An 18,046-nucleotide genomic window follows, 5' to 3' on the forward strand; every position below is an offset into this window, starting at 1 on the left:
ACAACGCCGAGACAAGATAAGAATGGATCCTATTACGATAATCACACACAGTTTACAAGACAGCATTGATTTGTTTTCAGGAAGCACAAGTTAAATCCCACTCTATTTATTTCCAATAAAATGACTATGCCATAAAATGATCCTGCAGAAGGAAACCCAACATCAAAAGAACAAAGTAACTGATACAAGAAGCTCACCAATGTTGTGCATCACTATACTCAAGGCATCACGAAAGTGAATGATGAAGTTTACACAGTTTACAAGACAGCATTGATTTGTTTTCAGGAAGCACAAGTTAAATCCCACTCTATTTATTTCCAATAAAATGACTATGCCATAAAATGATCCTGCAGAGGGAAACCCAACATCAAAAGAACAAAGTAACTGATACAAGAAGCTCACCAATGTTGTGCATCACTATACTCAAGGCATCACGAAAGTGAATGATGACGTTTGGTGCGTCATCCACTAGTAACAACAGAGGTAGAAGTGCCGTTTTCCAGTGGATCGTCTGCACACTGAATCCCACAGTTAGTTTTTGTGTCAGTCATTCGGGAGCTGGTACCTCCCTCCACCCTATTTTAACTTCCAAAAATATTTTCCTATCATCTGCAGCTTTGAAAAAATTAAAATCCCCCCCACATGACTTGGTGGGAGACAGATCCCCTTTGTTCATATGCCAAGCATATTTTTTTATATTTTAGGTAAATAGAGCTTAGACAGCTCAAATGCGGTACTGTGATTCGTTGACTTCGTTTTCTGGCGGATACCAGATGTTTTGGTGAAAATGCAACATGGACCATGGCAGCCATTGAATCTGCCACAGTGCAAAGACACTGGCTTTTACTGGCGTCATCCTGTTGATGGTATCTTCCTGAGTCGCCTCCTTTCCAAATTCTTTTTTACAAAGGGCTACTGTGGCTCTTCATTCACGCGAAGCCTGGTCAGCCACTTTCTACTGGCCTCCATATGCATGTCAATTTCAACGTTTTTACAGCACCTGACATTAAAGTGGCTGTCACCCTACATACTTGCCCCATTCCATTACAGCGTCCAATTGGCAACATGTGGTGCCTGACAAGGCTTAATCTATGGGTATCTACATTTTTTGTGTATACTAATGACCTTCTGTCATTGACATTACCAGCTGCTCATTTCCTTTATTTGCAGCTGATACAAACATTGCAGTAAATAGCAAATCAGGTATAGCTTTAGAAACAGCTCTTAATTAAATTGACATAGATATGAACAAATGATTTCCAGCCAATTTTCTGTCACTAAACCCTGAACAGATACACTATTTGCAGTTCAGAACTTGTACAAGGTTTACATCCAGCATTTGTCTAAAACAGAACAAGAGACTGAAGAGATAGACAGTGTTAAATTCTTGGGATTACAACTTGATAATACGGTCTAACAGAAAAAAATGACGCACTAAGCAGGAATTATCCGAATGGGATGGAAATCAGTACATGTGACGTACATTTACAAACAAATAATTACAATTTCAGAAAAAACTGGATGCTTTATTCAAGAGGGAGTGTTTCAAAAACTGAGCAAGCTAGTCACACGTTAATCACCCTCAGGCGCATTCCAAGCAGTTATTTGGCATAACATTGTTTGACAGAGTTGTTTGATCTCCTCCTGAGGGATATTATGAACAAATTCTGTTGGAGGGCCTTGCCCAAATGCTCAAAACTTTCTCAGTTGGGGAAAGATCCGATGACCTTACTGGCCACGATAGGGTTCTGGGTAGAAACTGACGTTGTGTGTGGGCAGACATTATCTTGAGTTGAAATGTAAGCACAGGATGGCTTGCAACGAAGGGGTCACAGAATATGGTCGATGTACTATGTTTCTGTTAGAATACAGCAGATGACAACCAAAGGTGTCCTGCTATGAAAAGAAGTGGCACCCCACACCAACACTCTTCCATTGTCTGGGGCGTCTGCAGAAACGACTTCACTGGTCATCGGGACTCAGTTCGTAGTGCGACTTATCACTGAAGACATCATACCTCCTCAGTGAGATTCCAGACCAAATGTGCCCAATAGTTTTGCAAACAGCCTTGTTGGAGTGTAGACGTCATTGGTGGTCGACGAAAGGGGCGCCTTAAGGTCAGCCCACTTTCTGTGAGCCGCCTATTAATGGTCATTGTGGACACTGAAGCAATGGTTACCCATCGGATCGATGATAATGATAAACTCAGGGCTCTGAGTGCCTCTCTGACGATTGCTCGGTCTTTACATTCAGTCATCCCTCTAGGTCCTACCTTCTTGATGCTGTGTTTGGCTATGGTTCACTCATTCACGTTCTCTCTCAAATGCCAACTGCGTATGTTCAAGTGCCTGTCTGCGAGGCACATTTACTGTCCAGCTGAGAACACAGAATGAAATTCGCAAAGAATTCATGTCCTGGTATCAACATATCCCCCGTTTACTACTCTTGCCAGCAGCACAATGAAACTGCGCTGCAACATCACTCATTCATCCATTGGCCACCAGTGTTCATAATTTAGCATTTTCCGTCGATACGTGTATGAATATCAGTTGGTGACAAAATTACATAGTTCCTTAATGGTACTGTACCATCTGCAACGACAATTTAGAAGTAACTCACGCCAGTCATCGACCTGCCGTGGATCACACAGTCTCTGCTAGCTGATGGACTGTGGGCAAAGCTCAGAGTTGAACTGGTGTCTTCTAGATGGGGGCCAACAGTTGGCTGACTTAAACCAACTACAGGACACCTACCTAGGGTCCTTGGCTTACAATCTGCACTGAGAGGCCTCCTGCACAGGGCCCACACCAGGCTGCTGGTGGGTCAGGGATTTACTCTAAATGGCGTGACCAGCTACAATCAGAGTTCACTGCTGTGGCTTGACTGCCACATGTATGGGCTTGATACAGCTCTCTGCACACACCAGAGTGCTGGCTTGGCTCCTTCAATGCAGCCACGTCTTGGGCCTGGCGACAGTTTGCCACTGCCTGTAGCTGCTTACTGAGCTAAGGAAACACTGCCACACAGGCCACCACACACCTCTGAGAGGCTGATGCCATTGGATATCGTATCAGATTATTGTTATACTCCCACTGCCTGTATAACTCCGTGATATCCGAACACCTGTTCCCATATACCTGCTGTGCCATCAAACACAGAGCACCAGCATCAAAACCCATAGTGAGGTCAACACACTGGTCCATCCTTACCCTGCTACAGAGCAATTGACACTCTGAGAACAACAAGAGCCCAAAGCATAGCAACAAACTTCTGAGAAATATAGATGTTTGTTAAAATCAAATTTACAGACAAACCACCTGTCACATAGGTCTGAACTGGTTTTTCATCAAGACCCAATATCCTATAATTCCTTTTTTTTTGGGGGGGGGGGGGGGGGGTCATCACACTTGAGACTGATTTGTTGCTGCCCAACCACGAATTCCTCTTCATCTCAGGGTAGCACTTGCAACCTAAGTCCTCAGTTACTTGCTCGATGTATTCCTATCTCTGTCTTCCTGTACAGTTTTAGCCCTCTGCGAATCCCTCTAATACCATGAAAGTAATTGTATGCTGTCTTAACCGATGTCCTATCATCCTGTCCCTTCTCCCTGTCAGTGTTTTCCACATATTCCTTTCCTCCCCAATTTTGTGCAGAACACCCTCATTCCTTAACTTATCAGTCCACCAAATTTTCAACTTTGGTCTGTAACACCACATCTCCAAAGCTTTGATTCCCTGCTGTTCCAATTTTTCCTCAATCCATGTTTCACTACCATGGTATGCTTTACTCCAGATGTACTATCTCAGAAATTTCTTCCTCAAATTAAGGCCTGTGTTTGATACTAGTAGATTTCTCTTGGCCAGGAGTGCCCTTTCCACCAGTGATAGTCTGCTTTTGATATCCTTCTTGCTCCGACCGTCATTGGTTATTTTGCTACCTAGGTATCAGTATTCCTTAATTTCATCTACTTCGTGACCATCAATCCTGATGTTAAGTTTCTCGTTGTTCTCATTTCTGCTACTTCTCATACCTCAAGCCATGTAACCGAAGCCATCATAGCCTGAAGCTGAGAGTGAAAAGTCAGTAAACTCGGCTCGCATCCACACACAACAATCGCAGTCCCTGTCCATACCAATGACCATGGAAAACTAAACTATGCATATAAACGGACTATCGACACATGCTGAGCAACTCTACTGTAAACCCTGACGAAAACGCAGGAACTCTGTCTAATAATACGCAGATATTCAAAAACCTAACTACCGAAGCACTTAGGTGAAACTAAATAATTCTCCGCGGATTAGGAGCTTGTAATATGTCACAAAATCGGTTTACTTTCCGGAGTAAACGAAAACTCGAGAACTGTGGCCATTAGATATTACATTTGCAAGCATAAACTGAAGAAACTAAACTATTAAAGCACACAGATGGTATAATAAAATTCGGTCCTGGTTAGGAACTCGTAAATGTCACAAAAGAGGTTACTTCCCTGTTGCTGCATCTGCCTCGGTCGGCTACTACTGCCTGACTCACAATGTAATCTAACTGGATTCTTCCCATATACCCCGAACTATTCCAAGAATACTTCCTCCTCTTGTGATTCTTGAAGAAAGTATTCGCTATTACTAGCTGAGATTTATTAGGGAAAACAGTTAGTCTTTCTCCTCTCTCATTCCTTGTCTCAATCCCATATTGTCCTGTAACCTTTTCTTCTACTCCTTCCCTACAACTGCATTCCAGTCCCCCATGACGATCTGATTTTCATTTCCTTTTATGTACTGTATTACCTTTTGTGTTGTCTCGTATACTTTCTGTATCTGTTCATCTACAACTTGCCGCATCGGCAGGTATACCTGAACAATCGTCTGTATTGGTTTGCTGTCGATTCCGATAAGGACAACCCTATCACTGAACAGTTAACAGTAACGTGCTCTCTGCCCTAGCTTTCTATTCATAACGAATCCGACTCCCATTATACCATTTCCTGCTACTGTTAAAATTATCCTATACTCATCTGACCAAAAATCATTGTCTTATTTCCACATCATTTCTCTTACCTCCATTGTATGAGTATCTAGATTAAGCCATTGCATATGCCTTTCAGATTCTTAAGCTTCCCTACCACATTCAAGCTTCTGTCGTTCCACGTCCCAACTTGTAGAACGTTATCCTTTCGTTACTTATTCAATGTTTTTCTCATGGTCATCTCCCTGTTGGCAGACCACTCCCAGAGACATGAATGGGGGATTATTCCAGAATCTTTTGCCATTGGAGATATCATCATGACACTTTTTCAATTATAGGCCACATGTCCTGTGGATACACTTTATGTGTCTTTAATGCAGTGGTTGCCACTGTCTCCTACATCCTCATGCCTTTGATCATTCCTGATTCGTCTACCTTTAGGGGCAATTTTCCACCCCTAGGACAAAAGAGTACTCTGAAGCCCTGTCTGCTCCTCATTCCTCTTTCACAATGTCGGTTGGTGATTGGATGCTATACAAACAAAATTCAAGCAATGGCGGGTTCCAAACCCAAATAAATGTGTCCCACGAAATAACGTGGGATACCTTACCTGTTGACTGAGTAATTTTGTAATTTTCCTTTTTAGGCATCAACAGACTTTTGCAGGGAATAAAATAACTACAAATAAGACATGCATGTAATCCTTTATTTGTTCAATGCCAGTGTAAGATAATATTTTTTACATTTCAGTTTTCATGAAAGATGATCAAAATTTACAGAACCTTACATACCATGGAACTTAGAAAAACATGGTTTGGCACAAAGAGGTACGCCACAAACAGTGCAAACAACTTTGGTTCTCTTCTCTTTAGAGTTCGTGCTGCAGAATCTGTATCGCTTCCTTGTGTCACTGTCTTTTGGTAGATGTTTGCCTACGTTCACGAGCCAGACACCATCTGACACACTAGAAACTCCTCTCTTTGCTGGAAAGAAAGTAGTCACTGAACTCCTCTTTTTCCTGGATGAATACCCATTGATTACTTGCCTTGCTAGTCTGAGGCGAAGCGTTAACTGATCTACCTTCTACCATCGTGTTTTATACAATACATAATAGTTGATAATAGACAGATCAACAACAAAATAAAATAGTCGATGCCATCACTTTATAGATCGTCTGCTTATCAATCTCTTTCATGTAGCTGAGCAAATCGATCAACTCTGCCCATTGTGTTGTTGTAACGACTTCAGAACATGATACAGTTACCTTAGAGCCATCTTTCAGTTTCCTTTCAATAAATTTGACATGTTTTGGATTATTGTATGTAAAAAGATGGTAAACTGTTTTGTTGTCCTACCATTTCGTAGCATACATCACACTTTACAGCAAACTGAAACTCTCCACATTTGAGATAACTTTTTCCGTTTGCTAATATTCCTGTTAACCCTCTCCTTTTTCCTCTTACAGTTCCACACCTATAGAGGCCATGGTTCCTCAGTCCTTGTAAAGAAATTATCGAAAACAATGATTCTGCAGGTGTAAAAGTTCCAGAACTCTTCACTCACATCTCTGGTAATTCTTTAAGTCTTGCATTGGGGTGCTGGATTTACTAGTGTACACTTCAAAATCTGAAATAAAACCGCTTTTAAAGTCTGCAAGACATCAAATTTTGTAGCACCTTTTTGTTGGCTTCATAGGCATATATTGTTCGAGACACGTGCGTCCGCTGAATGCCTCCATCAATTCGTGTTCTGCTAATGCAGAAGAAACCTCATACACTGCCAGACACTTTTTGTTCAGTGCTGCAATATTGGGTCCAATTTTATAAAGTCTGTCATAGTTTGGAGCTGTTTTTGGAGGAAGAATAACACTATTGTTATTGGATGGCAGGTTTTGTGCGATTTTCTTTTATCGTGACAGTGTCATGACGTTTGAAACTGAACTCACTTTCAATATTGGATCTGAACTCCAGTGATTGTCAGTTCCTGGTAGTTGATGGATACCCATTTTTATGAGCATGCCAATGAATGGCACTTTCCTTTTGAGCAGCATATAAATACGTTTACAAACATATGTGCTCCATGATGTTTTCGGAAAAAAGTTCTCAAAATAAACACATTCACTGTTTGATACACTGAAATCTACTTTCGATTTTGGCTCCTTACACAGAATCACAGTGTTTTCAAAACATGTAGTCTCATCACCCCAGTCACTGTCAGAATATCTTACATCTTGATCTCCTATCTCTTCAGTGTTTATAACAGATCCATTATGTTCAGCCTTTTCATCAGAGTTCTTATCAGCGAAACTATCAAGAAAGACATTTGCAATTCTACTGTCAATGTCATTTGTTATCTGTGAAACGTCTGAACTACCTCTTTATGTTGGATTTTCTAACATCTCATGTGCCATACTACTTCTAACTGACTCTGGAAAGGAAGTATTGTCCTGTTGAAGATAATCAGCATCAGCTTCCGAATACTCACCATCATCTGGCAGTGAGAAAAGATAATAGAGGATCTCACTGTCTTATAGTATCTGCAAAATAAGTAATTAATAGCAAGCTTTAACTGTATTATTTGAAGTGCAAGTTAATTAAAAGGAGAAAACAGCATCACATTATATTTCAAACCAATAAATAATTTTAGAAATAAAGTCTGTTGGAACGCATGTGTTCCACTAATTTTATTCCAAATATAAAATAATACAGTCGCTGAGAAGTACATTCGATAGTGTATTAGCACTAAAAGTGATTATTAGCTATGTTGCTAATAAGACGAATTACTTGCCTCAGACATATCTGAAAAGTGAGAAATGATCAAAACTCGTATGACACAAATCAGTGGTGTTGCAGCGGCCATATGTACGCACCAGTCAACAAAAGTTGTCACAACCTTCTCTATTGCCTGTTCAATGCAGCTCTGGTTTTCCTCAGGTTCAGTACAGTCGTCCCTAGATGGCAGTACTGTGCAGAGGTGGATAACATATGTCCCGACACTCGAATTGGTGCTCAAAGTTAGTAGTAGAAATATGGCCCATCAATCACGAATGGGGTAATGAACCCACGATACGTTATGGAATATTAATTAATAGTTAAGATTATCTTTTTTATTAACATCAGTTCACAAAATTTCTGTAAATGGGCTAGTGACAATAGTGTCTTTTTGCAGTTGTGAAGTTTGTAATTAACATGGTACCAGGGTCACAACATGAAGCACAGCTATTAAATTCACCACACATTATTATTAGCTATTTCAACACTTCATGATGTCCATTATCATCATTTTCATTAAGCACAACTGTGGGCTTGAGGTTAAGATAAAACAGCTTATACATCTCAAGTTACATAGTATTACCACAAAATACGTGATGTAGACATTAAAATATTTTGTCAACCCTAAATAACATCTGAGCAGTACAGAGAAGAGATTTATGCTTTGTGCTTTTGGCCCTTAAATGTTAATATGTACAGCGTTGGACTTCAGTTATAGATAAAACTGGTTCACCATAAGATCAACAGATGCATGGCAGCTGATCAGGAAAGGCAAGGGATACTGGGCCTTATCACTTTTATGTTGTAGTGATAGTAGTGCTGTTGTAGTAGTAGCAGCAGTAATTAGTTTTACAGTACACTTTTATGCCATATGCTTAGCGAGCTTGAAAGACATGAGCTCCTGGTATATCTTCTAAACCAACATTATGAGACAGCAAATCAGTGTACTAAAGCATAGCCCTAACCTAAAGCAGAAGGATATGCGAATTATGTAGCAAGGTGGTCAGACACAAACCAGGCCATCTGTAAACGCTCAGTTGCCATGGTAACCGTTAACGTCACTGGTGGAAACAGGAGAGGGGGTACAGGCTGCCTTAGCTATGCTTCCATGCGCCTCCTGTCACAGGAGGCCAGTTGGTGTGAGTGCCACACCTCATAGTTTCCCTTACATTAGTTGTCCCATGTGTAATGAATATGGGTGAAGCCCAATCTTGTACAAAAATTGATACAACGCTTTTGAGTGAGCACACATTACTTCCTTGTAGGAGGTCACATGTTCTAGGAGATGTGAAACTGAATGATTTGAAAGTCTGATGAAAGGACATCCAACACTGGTACAATGAAGTGAAAGCTAACATAGACAATTCTGATCGATGTCGCAAGTCTTTTGTGTAAGCAGGAGCTAGCTTTCAGAGGTCATGATGAGATCCTGTGAAGCCTGGAAATTTCAGAGATATTTTTAAACTTGTGCCAAACAGTAACGAAGATTTGAAAGCATGAAGGGAGAAAATGGGCTATTTCCAGGATTTTCAAAAACTATACATGACAAACCGACTGAATGTATAAATACGTCCATTTATGAATGTATACATTCAACTTTGTATATAACCTCATTTTATGCCTGCATTGTAGATGAAGCAACAGACGTATTGGACAAGTTAGTGGCCTGTTGTGAGGCTGGTGGGCAGTAGTGCAACGTTCAAGAACATTTTCTTGGTTTTTCATGATGTTACTGTAGCTAGAAGTGCTGCACTTTATTCACTGTGCTGAGTGGCATGTTTCAGAATTATGATAAGAGGAACGATCTGGTGTCTCAAACCTATGATAGCGCTTCTGTTCCAGCAGGAGAATTAAGTGGGCTGCAATCTAAGGTCCACAAAATTGACTCCAAAGCACTTTTTACTCACTGTTTTAAACATCGTTTAAATTTAGTTTACAGCAGAGGTGTTCTTGTATAACAGCAGGGTTGCCAATTGTTCAGTTTTAGACTGGACAGTCCAGCTTTTAAACAAAAACTTTGGTTTCATGTCGAACGATCCGACTGGACATCAAAGGTTCAGTTTTCAGGTCCTGTTAAATTAGGCTAAACTCATATTTATTAATTTTATTTTTTCAGAACCTTTACAGAAGCCAAATAACGAAAACTGACTCAGTAAAACTTTTCAGTTTCATTATTCTTTGGTTTCAATATTTGTCCCAGATTGTGTTACAAATTGGGGGCATTGTGGATTTGTCGCAATTCATTCCAGTCTATTTTAATATGAGTTGGTGTGTTCATTTGTTTGACAAGCTGTGCCCAAGAGGTTAAAGAGGCTTTGTATTTTTATTACACCATGGTGTCAGCTGTCGTCTATTGTCATCAATTCATTTGAAGACCGCTCCAGTAAGAACAGATTAGGAGAGACAAAATAATAACAGCTTCTATTTTCTTACGACAGTTGCATGTCACTTCCACATGGATAATAAAGTTAATATCAGTTTATGTCTATTTGTTCCTCTGCACAGCGGCATAAAACAACAACAAAAAATCCCTGACAATGTCATATTTTCATTTTATTATTGGTGCTTGCAATACAGACACACTAGTTTTAAAAGGACTATCACTTCCGAACAAATATACGCAACAAGAGTAGTGGAACAAAGAGAGCATCACCCCACTCTTCATTGTTGCCAGATGTATTCAAGATGGCGGCGGTGACATCATCCTAGATGGTGGCCTGTAGGCTTGGCAACAGCTCATGACATAATCCAAGATGGCGCTCGTGACGTTAGCTGATGACATTATCCAAGATGGCGGGTTTTGGAGGGAAAGTGCCCCCTGGTGGGAAGTTTGAATTTTGAGAAAAAGTTGAATTAAGTGCTTCTATGGGTCACCCGGAAGTCCCCCGCCCCCCTTTCCGACTTTTTGCATGATGGTGCATCATCCTCTTGGAAAATAGGAGGGAAAATTTGAATTTTGGAGGGAATTTTGCTCTAGGATCTTACTCCTACAGCTTAGGAGAGTTAGTATGGTGTTGGCCCAAATAGAGACTGCTCATGACGTAATTCAATTCGAATATAATTTGTGTATATCTGTATAAATTTCATTAAATTTACTTAAATTTGTTCAATTTTGTTTAAATTTGGTTAAATGTGTTATCTACCTACAGCAGTAGCGGCTTAGTGTGGTGTTACCACCACAAGAGGCTGAGATATCTGTATTTGTTGAGCTGTCTGTGTGGAAGGACCATGTGTTCTATTAAATAGCTGTTACTGCCAGAGTTTTAATAGCTGTATTACATGAACACATTCACCCGAGGACTGCACCCAAAGCCTCCTACATGAAGAATGGAAGTAAATATTAATTCTTGAACATATGAAGAGGAAGAATTCGGTCCTGCAAATAAATGCTTCGCATTAAAGGTGCATTACACATCACATGGAAACATCTGTCTCAGCTTCCACCCCATAAGAGACAACTGCTTCCGATCTAGCAGATCAAAGAATTGAGGTAGGTCACGAGTTTACCATTAGAGGGCGCCTTGATAGGTCACTTGATCGAGCAGTTCAGTCGGGCATGCAGTAGCAGCTGGGTCGCGCTGCACAGCGTTTGTTTTGGCGTTTGTGGAGCACATGTTTCTCGCTCTCATCCCCACTGGTGCCACGACACGAACATTTCAGACTGATACCTGTAAGAACAAAAGATTCGCTCACTCCTAGCCCCACCAGCACCATGAGACAAATACTCGGGCGTCCGACCACCACTGTGCCTGTGGGAGTCTGAGAATGCTTTCATAACAGGCAACAGCGATAACAAAGGCGTCGCTAGCTCCTTAAAAGGATTGAGATGTTTATCTTTCCCAAAACGGGAACAACGTAAACAAAGGCGATGCCTTGCTAGGGGACACCCACAGGTGTTCTTAACAGCAATGAACAAAGAGTTCCTTCGAAGGTCGTCACATATGGGTCTTCCCCAGAGAAACATTTCCAGACAACAAGACATTGAAAGACATCTATTAAACCCATTAGATTTTTAACTCCAGCTCTAAAGAGTTCGATACATATAACCCTTTATTACAAACATGTGCACATTTAATTATGACTATACATTTCGAAAAATTCAACGTAAAAATTTTCCAGAATCATGGTAGAATAATTCACTAAGCTTTCATTGGTCATATAAGCCATCGATTCCACCGATAGCACTACTTGAAATTTGATCTTTTCCACTGTACAGCTTTCCTAAACAGTAAAAATTCTCCATTTATCACATGAATACGTTGTAATCATTTCCTTCACCATTTACGAAGCTAAGCTAAATGTAAGAAACACTAGGTAAAACAGTCAAACCTAATGTTAATACCAGCATCATAGAACTTCTCATATATAAAATTCACTGTGAAAAATCATGAAGTTTTCACGATAAGTGTTGAAAACATTCCCGCATCCAGTAAAAGTGTAAAAAATATTTGCTTCCTTTATGGAGCTGCGAATCCAGCTATTTCTGAGAATATTTCTAAAGTGTTCAGATAATTGGAGGTCTAATTGCATTCTCCATAGCTGAAACTTCTGATGGAAATATCTGCTGAATGCACTGAGCTCGTAATACAGAGTGGTTAATTAATTGAGTACACATAATGACTCCAGATGCAGAGGCCAAATTCAACATCATCCAGCGTGTATTTGAAAGAGTATCGTTACTCATAATATGAAATCAATCGCTGTAAACCCATAAACTATCAGAGACTCAGGTCTCTTCTAGGTTTTGGACGCATCTGGCTAGTTCAGTCGCCACGAATGCTAGTGGGCTCACCCTACCCCATCCCAAGAAACTGAACACCCATTGGTTAGCATCTTGGTGATGTGGAAGGAGGTTCAGCATCCTAATTTAAACCCCAGCATCCTTGTGTTCTCCATCATTCCGATACAGTCAGCCAGTCTGTCTGTCTGCGTTTCATTGTCTTATTCACAAGTATCATGAAAAGATCTTCAGTGAACAGCAGCAGTGAGGGGAAGCGCCCTCGCCTGAACGAGGTTCCACATACGTTACTACTTTCGTATGAGTGTTATTTAGCATGTGAAATCCTGTTTAGAATACAGAACAAAGAAGGACTGGCTGCTGTGACTAAGCTATGGTGTGGGAACAAAGAAGGTGACTATTGTTATAGCTTTCATATCTTATTATTATTATTATTATCATTCATACTTCCATGTATATCTATTTACAATTATTTAAACATGCTCTATAACGCGATGTTTATTATTTTGTCACAGAGGTGAAGCCTCAGATAGCCATAGTGCATGTGGCAGGAGTCAGACACAGCGCACTGTCATTAGAGGTTCAATGCGACGAGTGGAGCCGTGCATCGTGCCAACCAATGCAAAGCTATAGGACAATGTTCAACCCACCTGGACCTGTGCATCATGGAGTCAGCCATTGTTCGGTCCCCACCCCCCCTTCTGCCCCGCCCTTGGCCATTTTGGAGTCAGGCAGCAGCAACAGACGACCACTGATGCCTCAGCAATTGGTGGTGGACTGGCTAATACTGGGGTGAGCCCACAGCCTCAGACCAGCGTTATTCGCTACACCCCACCCGCAGCTAGGCCCAGCTGTTCCAACTCGCCACACAGAAGCGCCTTACTCTTGGTTCCATCCACCCACCACCAGCAGGTACTATGCAGTAGTAAGCATGTGACGCCCAGGCATGTGACATTGCAGACTGCCTCGCCCGCTCAGTCATCCACTGGATGGACAACTCAACCCAGTAGTAGTAATAGTAGTGGTAGTAGCAGCAGTAGTAATATTAATGATAATGAACCCATGGCTAGTGGCCGTTCCCTCTGCCACCATTTTACTGAAGGACATTAGGTCAGTGATATCATACTGCAGGTTAGAGTACTCAGTGATTGCAGACGCTTTTGAGGATCGAACCTCATTCACCAGGATCGAGAATCCACCAGAAGGGTACCGTTTCCCTGTTGATTTTATAAGGGTGTGCTTTCCTGTGGTGGAAACGGAGCTCCTCAAGGTAGTCAATGATCCACGGTATCCTGCCATTAAATGCAGTGTGGTTGTTTGCATCAAACTATCGCACCCTGCCAAAGTTGAGTCTGCTGTTGAATAGACATCTCTTCCTTATCTTTGGAGGGTAAATGGCGTGATAACGCGGAGCACACCAATCACCAAGTGGTTTCGTAAATCAACCTTGAGTGCTATACTGGCTCTGTTTTCCGAGATGGAAGTCAAAGGATCAGCTAAAGGACTCAGCCGAATATTACACCCGGACATCCATACACATGTCTACGATCTGGTAAATGGAGGGTCAAGCTATATCAAGCTTCCTAAAAATATAGCTAACAAGAGGGTATGCATTAACGTCGAAAACAGAAACGAACTGGTTTGTTTTGCATGGTCAATCCTGGCTTACGAAAGAAAGTACAATCGAAGGGATCATCCTGAGCGTCCCAGTACATATAATGTAGGTGATAATATTCGTGGATGTTATAACTTTGATGGTATCGATTTCCCCATCAAGATCCAAGACATACCTCAATTTGAGGCGCAGAATACCGGCATATAGGTTCATGTTTATGGCCTGGAGAAGAAAAGCAAGTGAGATGAGAAAGACAAGCATATTGCCATCGGCCCCCTCCATTTCTCAAAATTTGCCGATGAGTGTGAGCTGCATGTAAACATGCTGCTCTTCTCTGAAGATGATAATTATCACTATGTTTGGATCAAAGACATGTCCCGACTCCTTTCCACCTAACTAAATAATCATAATGGTAAGCAGCATATTTTCTTAAGGTGTCTCAATGCCTTTTTCAGATAAAAGTTATTAGCTGTGCATCTAGTAGAATGTGCTTCCAATGGCCCGGTATGTGTTATTATTCATAAAGATCCAGAATGCTCACCACCAGGAGTGATGCCTGTTTGTAGTGTACGCCAACTTTGAATGTCTCCTCTCTCCCGTGACCTACTGAGAAGTTGACCCTTCAGCCTCCTGCACCACCTTTACAGAAAAACACTTTCCATATGCAACAGCGTATCAGATTGTATCGTCCTACGATTCCAGTCTTAACCACTACAAATCTTATGTCGGGGATAATCCTGCGGATTGGTTGCTCACTGAGCTCAAAAAATTTTCATAGGAGGTTCATAAGCTTTACAGCAGCATCGTTCCCATGACCAAATCGACGGAGAATGAAGATTTGCATAAAAAGGCAGTTGATTGTCATATTTGTGGGCTGCCATTAGACAGGAAAGCGAAAACTCCTCGTAGGGACCACTGTCATCTTACAGGGAAGTTCCATGGTGCAACTCACAATGCATGCAATTTGAAGTACCAAGACCCATAGCCGTTTTCTTCCACAATTAAAGTGGGTATGACGCTCGCTTTCTAGTTGAGCACTTGGCTGATTTTGGCTTCGAGAACAGTCATGTCGTGTCATACCTGAGAGCATCGAAAAATACATTTCATCCTCCAAACGAGTGACGCCACGAATTACTCTCCTCTTCCTTGATATGCTACGTTCTATGCAGGCACCACTCAAGAAACTCGTTGAAACTCTACCTTGAGGACATATGCATATAACTTGAGCTGCATTTCCAGACGAGGAAAAGTTTCAACTTGTGACTAGGGAGGGGGTTTTCCCGTTTGAGTATGTGGATAATATGGCGAAACTCAACGAAACCAGGCTACCCGACATAACTGCGATGCCGTAATGGATGCAGAGTATGAGCATGCCGCGAATGTCTCACAGGAATTCAATATTTCCACTTTGGGAAAGTACTTACAGCTTTACATGGACCCAGAAATCCGCTTGCTTGCACAAGTTTTTGAGAAATTCTGGATTCTATGCATGGCCACATATTCTCTGGATCCCGCCTTTTATTACACAGGACCTAGGTTTTCTTGGGACACAATGCTCAAGAAACCAAAGTGCAGCATTGAATTATTGATCAAAGCTGACATACTTCTTTTCTTTGACTGAGGGATCTGTGTGGGACTTTGCCAATGTGTCCACAGGCACTAGAAGGTAAATAACCTGTGGATGGGTGACAGGTTCAGTGCATCCCTTGATTCAAGTTACATAATGTACCTGGATATGAATAACTTATACGGGCACGCCATGCAGCAATCACTGCCAATTGGTGAGATTCGATGGGTGCCCGAAGACGAATGCAAGGGATTAGGTGGGGAAATGGAGGGGGGTGGGTGTATGGCAGTCGATTCTGATGTAGGGTATGTGGCTAATTTGCCGCTGCGTCCAGAACAACTAGTTCTGTGAGGAGGCTCCATGTCAAAACTGATGACAATTGGTTGATTGGTTGGTTTGGGGAAGGAGACCAGATAGCGTGGTCATCGGTCTCGTCGGATTAGGAAAGGATGGGGAAGGAAGTCGGCCGTGCCCTTTCAGAGGAACCATGCCGGCATTTGCCTGGAGTGATTTAGGGAAATTACGGAAAACCTAAATCAGGATGGCCGGACAATGGATTGAACCGTCGTCCTCCCGAATGCGAAAGCTGATGACAATGCTGTAGGATAAGCGGAGATACGTCATTCATTATCGTAATCTCCAGCAGTATCTCAGCTACGGTGTGGAGCTGGTTAGAATCACCCAGGCTATCTCTTTCAAGCAGTCCCCCTGGTTGACGGAGTATATTGATTAGAATACGAGACAGAGAACTTCCACGACGTGTGACTTCGAGAAAGATTTTTATAAATTAATGAATAATTCAATTTTCCGTAAAACAATATAGAATTCGAAGGAACGACTTCAAATTTTGATTAGAACCGAATGGGATGGGCGTTATGGCGTAAGAAAACGCATTGCCAGACCAAATTTTAAATGGGTCACCTTATTCAAGAAGAATCTTGTTGCTGTGGAGATGTCGAAGACTGCAGTAGAGTTTACAAAACCAATTTATGTGGGGATGTGCATACTAGACCCATCCAAACGCCACATGCGCCGTTTTTATTATGAGTTTGCGAAAACTCATTTCGCAAATAATAAATTATTTTATATGGTTACAGATAGCTTCATTGGGTGAAGAACTGCGATCCATATGAAGTAATGAGGTGCCACCGTAATGAATTCGACACATTCTCATACATGACCGATAATTCTTATGGTATTATTCCACAGAACAAGAAGATTATCGGTCTTATGAAGGACGAAGCGAATGGATTGCCAATTGTGGAGTTTGTACGTCTACACTCAAAAACGTATGCGTATCACGCACTGGAAGGTGCCACCCAGAGGCGGGCGGGCTAAGGGTGTGCATCACATGGCATTCAGAGCCCTCTATACCGAAGACTATTTGCGGTGCCTGTGCAGTGGCTTCGCAGTTCTGCACCGCAACCATTGCGTATGGTTTGGCCAGTATTCAGTCGAGAGCACACGAGGTGTACACTGTGCTATAGCCTAAAATCCGTCTGGGTAGCCTCATGATGATAAAAGGGTCATTTGTGATGAAGGGACTGAAACTCGTCTTACTCACACTACTCACTTGTAGCGAGAGAAGGTGTGGGGAACTCTCATTGAGTGAAAATGAGAGAGAGACAGAGAGTCCACAGAGTAGTGGTGTGACCCTTTTATCATAGTGTAAGTAATTTTGTGTGTGTGTGTGTGTGTGTGTGTGTGTGTGTGTGTGTGTGTGTGTGTCCTGTGTGTGTCATGTAAATATTTTTGTATACTATGTACACATGTATATACATACATAGAGAGAATGTGTGGACAAGAAAGGATAAAAAGAAAAAAGAACAAAATTTATATTTATATATGCACACAATGTGTGTGAAAGAAAGAAAAAGGAGAAACAAAAAATATTAAAAAAGCAAAACATAGAAAAAGTCATATATTGATTCATTTGTTCATACACAACGTATGTCTAGCATATATATATGCACCATGTGCGCCTTGTAAATAGAATAGCTTTTAAGTTTTTGACCTGCCACTAGCCATTCAAGTCGGAATAGTTTTTAAGTGTATATAGCTCACAGTGCATCATAATTGTTATTTATAAAAGCTTTCGCTATTGTGGGCTGTTGAAATTAGATCTAAGCATGCACAGCCCATCAGAATTACTGTAAAAGCTACACTACTGGGGCTGTTGAATTTAAATGTAGCAGTAAAGAAAGTATCTCTGAATTAATTTTTAGCATAGATTTATTAAAAAAAATTCCTACCAGTGTTACTCTTGTAGCGTGTAAGTTAAAAGTATTTCTGCATTGGAATATCAGAATCAATTTGTACCTCAAGAATACTATATTCTGCACTCCTGGAAATTGAAATAAGAACACCGTGAATTCATTGTCCCAGGAAG

General features: G+C 41.3%; 1 protein-coding gene across 1 annotated transcript in view; it reads left to right on the forward strand.

Annotated features, from left to right (window-relative positions):
• Positions 1-18,046, forward strand: part of LOC126353898 (translation initiation factor IF-2-like) — a 278,434-nt gene that overhangs the window by 230,605 nt on the left and 29,783 nt on the right. The window lies entirely within an intron of this gene.

The sequence above is a fragment of the Schistocerca gregaria genome, chromosome 3, assembly GCF_023897955.1.
Source record: "Schistocerca gregaria isolate iqSchGreg1 chromosome 3, iqSchGreg1.2, whole genome shotgun sequence".
Lineage (NCBI taxonomy): Eukaryota > Metazoa > Arthropoda > Insecta > Orthoptera > Acrididae > Schistocerca > Schistocerca gregaria.